The following is a 6,000-nucleotide window of genomic DNA, read 5'->3' as shown; positions in this document are numbered from 1 at the left end:
AACCTGGTTGTATTTCCCGAGATGTTCATGTAATCCGATACAATATGCCTCTAATATCTGAGAAAGAATTGATTGGTAAGCAATATAGTTTTATATTTATTAAATACCAGAATAGTTTTTTTATGGATGATGATTACTAATTAGTTTTTAATATATGTATATAGATTAATTACTTGGTACAGGAAGCTTGAAAAGCAGCAACAATTATCTGTAAAGGTGTCGATAAAATGAGACATAATGTGGCCAAGATCACCCTAAATTTATGTTGTGACGGATTTATTTTCCCAAGCTAAGATATCCCAAGTTGCAGCACCACTTTTGCTGCCTCGTGCTCCTTCTAAGGACTACATCGTAGGTGGATACAAGATACCACGGGGCATGATTGTGATGGTCATTGTATGGGCTTTACATAGGGATCCAAAGTTGTGGGAAGAGGATGAGAGCTTCGAGCTACAGAGATCTAAAAATATACCAACTAGTGAATTTCAAATCTTTGCTATTGATATCGAGCATTGATATTAATATTGATGCATAGTGCGACTCGGTGAGCTAATTAAGATTACTAGGGATAAAATTAAAAAAAACAAAAGTTGTCATATGATAATTAGTGACCATAACTAAATTTTGAAGGTTCTAAATAATATATATATATATAACAATTTTTATTATTATATAAATAAATAAATTAAAGTATCTACGAGATCAAATATCTTCATCTTATCCCTCCTGTAATTTGAATCAATAAGGTTCACAGGATCAAATATCTTCACAATATCCCTCCTATAATTTGAACCTTCACAGGTTCAAGGCATTTGCTTTAGATTTGTGATAATTTCAAAAAAAAAAATTTAAAAATTATTCTAATGTATTTGTAATAATGTTAAAAATAAAAAAAATTATTTTAATATATTCTCAAATAAAAAACACTTTAGAAAAAAAATTACTATCTTACTTTAAATTACCTCATTAATAATCTCTTTGAACATCAATCTTGGTAAAAAAGCAAAAGAGAATTTTGAGAGGAGTAACTCAACTCGTCAGATCTTGAGTTTGTTTTTTAAATGTTATCAGTTTGAGAATCACTAGAGATTTATATGATCATTAACTTTAAAGTTTTAAATAATTAGTTAAAATGTGTTTACCTGATCCTGATTTCTATTTAAAAAAAAAAAAAGCATAGGAGAAGAGAGCATCTGCTTTTTCTTCCTGCCCCATGATTACGAGTGTTCGGGTAAGTTCTGCACTATCAATCAAAATAAGTTCTCCACTTTAAAAAATTGGCTAAAGCAAGAGGGGATTAGCTCCTGGAAAGCGAAACTTGACAACTATTCTCCTCTCTTGTCCCGACTTTGGAAATGAAAGATCCGAGTCTGGAAGAAGTCCCTTTCTAGACTTAAGACTAGCAAGTTGCGTAGACTTAAGACTTTTTTTTTCTGTTTGTTTTTATTTTTCCAAACGAAAGCGATTTCATCCAATAATACTTCGCTAGCATTGCCTGAAAATTCAGCATCAGTGGCTTCTTTGACGACTGGTCAGACAATAGCTAAGAATATAAAAGGCAGACTCGTAGGTAATTTAATTTAACCCAGAACAGCTTTGGTAAAAGAAACATTAAACACTACCAGTAGATTTTTAATTGAGAAAATTAGAGGTTACCAGTAGATTTTTACTTGTAGCTAAGAAATATTTATTTTTATTTTTCAAGAAAATCATCAAATCATCAATTCATTATTATTTTATTTTTTAATTAAAACTTGCTTGTAAGATTATGAGAAGTTGTTATTAAAAAAAAACAATGATTTTTATAAAAACATTTGTAAAAAAAATGGTTTTTTTTTTAAATATGTAGATACCTTTTGTTATTTTTATTTTAAATCAATTTAAATAAATGTTTTAATCCTATAAATTTTTTTTTTATGAAAATAAGTTTTATAGTTATATAATTAAAAAAAAAATTAAAACTGTCTCGGCAACGAGATTAAATATCTTTAAGTATATTTATCTTTCAACTTTCTACTTTAGCTTTTATTTAACACTAACAACTCTTTTTATATTTTATTAAATCATATAATTTTTAATTTATTCTATTAAATACACCCATTAACCTTCAAATTTCCATTTAATATTTTTATGACACATTCATGGTACATGTTTATTAATTTTTTTATATATTAAAAACCAATTTAAAATCCTATCCACAATATAGCGTGAGTGACTTTGCCAAAAAAAAAAAAAACAGCACTGCATATTAACATATAATTATTAATTTTTTTTTTTAAGACAAAGTAGTTGATTCAAATAAGCTAGATACAAAAGAGGCATCACCAAAGGACGAAATAAGGGTTGTGTATTTATGATTGGTATTATTGCTTCTTCTTTTTTCCTTGCCATCCCTAATCTTTTAAACTTCTAGTTCAAGCCCATTTGATTCAACTTGTTGTGGGAAAGGCATTTGAAGGCCAATGCTTTAATTTGGATGCAATTGAGGAAATGCCAAGAACTCATTAAAACAATGAAGTTTTTTTTCCCCTTTCTATGCAGGTGATAACATCATCGATCTTATACTTCAATGCCCGCCCTAAGAAATCCCTATTTGTCTATTTGAGCTTTTCCCCGTTACTCTACAGCCCATGTCACGAACAAAAGAGGAAATAAAGAGCATGGTAGGGAGTCTTCTGGTGGTAACAGTTCTTGTTGCTGGTGTAACCTTTGCAGGTGCTATACAATTGCCACAATTAAGGGATAACAATAACTCAAGTGAATTCAACAGCACTTATGAGAATTTTCTGTGTGGTTATTTATTTATTGATGTGGGGGCTTTATCTACCTCTCTGGTGGCAGCTCTAATCCTTCTCTGGTCAAACTTTAATTATCCCAAATTTCAAATCCCTGCAGTTGAGTTCTCAATCTCCATGGTTTGTTCGGCAATTGTCATGATGTTCGGAGCATTGCTAGGATCCCATGGTGGGTTGTTAACAATCATCATTGAAGTGGTGACCGTTATGTTTTTCGTTGCTCGGGCATTCCTAGTTTTTCCTTGGATTATCCCGCTATATTTCAACAAAGTTCTTCTACATGTTCTCTTGCACTATTTCTACTACAGCCTTTTTTTAGTGCTTATCTACATTAGGGGCTGGCGGCTGCCTAATAAACTCTCTGATTTCAAGAGAAAGCACCATTAGTAAGATCAGAGGTCAGGATTTTGGGATCGATAACATCTTGGATTGTGTCTGTACCTACCGATTGTGGTAAAAATTTGAACCTGTAATAACTCTCGAGTTTCCAATTGAATGTATGCGCACTTCTACTTTTTTTTTAAGCTTGCATTTACTAGACTCCTTTTGTTGTTCTTGGATTCAGTTAAAAAAAATTAATTCAAATATTCAAATTAAGATATTATTATTTGTGAAAGTTGAGAATAATTGGGTGGTTTAACTTATTGGTTAGTTAAAATTTTCTATATATATATATATATATATATATATATATATATGTGTGTGTGTGTGTGTGTGTGTGTATAGAACAATACACAAGAGTATGAATATAATATTTTTTATATAGTATGCCTATAATGTTTCATATATAAATACATTAATATTAATATGTCCCCTCAAGTTAAGGATGGAGAATCAATCTAAAACTTGAACGATGAAGGATCAATTTGAAGTTTAAAAACATCTTCAAATTGATCATTAGAAGGAATAAAACAAATCTGAATTAAAACCCCTCACCCAGTTAAAATCTGAATTAATAGTAAAATCAACAAACATCATCCCATCCCTGCTCTAATTTGAATCAATAAGGTTAATAGGTTCAATTAGGCATTTGCTATAGATTTGACATCACCCTTGAGTAGATTAAAAGAGAACTGCAGGATTTTTTTCAAGGTAAAAGAACGTGCAATTTCAAAAAAGGTTTTGTTCTAAGAAATACAGCCAACACTACTACCCCACCATCAACAGAAGAGAACACAATAATGCAGATTGTGTCGCACGTTGTCATTTGATGATAAGTTTTTTTTGTTGTCTATAGTTATTCCCATTGCGTTATAAACAGTGTTTTATAAGAATTAATTTTTTTATATTTTTAAATTATTTTGATGCATTGATGTTAAAAATAAATTTTAAAAAATTAAAAAAATATATTTTAATAAAAAAATAATAATTAACATACTCTTAAACAACCCTCCATGCTGATTTAAAAAAAAAAAAGAGCAAAGGAGAATAGAACTCCTGCTTTTCCTCCTGCCCCGTGATTGTCACCTATGATCAGATCATTTTCAAGCTTGCATTTCAGACTCTTTCTGTTGCAACCTTTCACTCTACTTTTGCGAGCTTTGAGACTATCATAGAAGTGGTTTTTTAAAGGGGCTTTAAATGATGACCACCTTGCCACACCGTCTTGTCATTAGTACTGATCGCGGGGCTTCTTTCATCACGAGGCTTCTCTCTTTATTGAATGGCCATTTCGGCCTCGTTCTTGTCTGATATTGATAATACAGAGGAAATAAAAGAAGCCAAGCTAGTGTAGAAAAGGCATGCATGATAGGATAAGAATAAAATATCTTTTGGAGATGATTCCATGAACAGTAATGACAAGACGGTTCGACAAGGTGGTCATCATTATCTAAAAGAACCACTTCTATAATTGTCTCAAAGCTTGCAAAAAGTTGCAAAAGATAGGGTGAAAGGTCGCAACAGGAACAGTCTGAAATGCAAGCTTGAAAAATTCCAAATCTCTGCAGTTGGGTTTTCAATATTCATGGTTTGTTTGGCTATTTACATGATGTTCGTGGCATTCCTTTTATCTGCGACAATAGCATTAACAGGATCCCATCGTTCGTTGTTAACAATCTTCATTACAGTGGTGGCCGCTCTTATTCCTTTGCTTATTTCGCTACTTACCGACCAAGTTGTTCTACAGGATCTCTTGCACCGTTTCTACTACAGCCTTTTTTTAGTGTTTATCTACAGTAGCTGGTGGCTGCCTAATAAACTCTCTGATCTCAAGAGAAAGCACAATCTTTAGCACGAGCAGGGTTTTGGGTTGTGTCTGTTTAGCGATTCTGGTAATGATTTGAAATTGTAATAACTCTTGAGTTTCCAATTGACTGTATGCGCACTTCTACATTTTTTTTTTAAGCATGCATTTACTAGACTCCTTTTGTTGTTGTTGGATTGAGTAAAAAAAAATTAAATCAAATAATCAAATTAAGATATCAATGTTAATTAAAGATATCAACAGCTTGGTTGGTCTTAACAGTAAAAAAAATGGCCGTCCCAAAATCATTGACACGTTGCATTACGATAAAATCAACAAACATCATCCCATCCCTTCTCTAATTTGAATAAATAAGGTTCACAGGTTCAAGGCATTTGCTTTAGATTTGATATCACCCTTGTTGAGTAGATTAAAAGAGAACTGCAGGATTTTTTTTCAAGGTAAAAGAAACGAGCAATTCCAAAAAAGGTTTTGTTCTAACCCCACCATCAATAGCGAAGAGAACAATGCAATGCAGATAGTGTCCCACGTAGTCATTTCATGATAAGTTTTTTTTTTTCTCTTCAAGGTTTGGAATTGCACGTTTTATAAAAATTAATTTGATGTGTTTATGTGAGGTTAAAAATAATTTTTGAAAAATAAAAAAAATATTTTAATGTATTTGTGATAATGTCAAAAATTAAAAAATATATATTTTAATGTATTTTCAAATAAAAAACACTTTAAAAAACAATTATTGTCTTACTTTAAATTACCCCATTAATAATCTTTTTTACCATGAATCTTGGTAAAAAAACAAAAAAGAATTTTGAGGGGTGTAATTTAACTCGTCAGACCTTGAATTTATTTTTTAAAGCTTACCAGTTTGAGAATCACTAAAAATTTATATAATCGTTAACTTCAGAATCTTAAATGATTAGTAACATAAGAACATCGGCTTTTTCTTCCTGCCCCATGATTACGAGTGTTCGGGTAAGTTGGTATATTTTAAAAAAAATA

The sequence above is a fragment of the Populus trichocarpa genome, chromosome 13 (assembly GCF_000002775.5).
Source record: "Populus trichocarpa isolate Nisqually-1 chromosome 13, P.trichocarpa_v4.1, whole genome shotgun sequence".
Lineage (NCBI taxonomy): Eukaryota > Viridiplantae > Streptophyta > Magnoliopsida > Malpighiales > Salicaceae > Populus > Populus trichocarpa.
The sequence above is the reverse complement of the archived record's forward strand: the minus strand, read 5'-3'. Positions refer to the sequence as shown.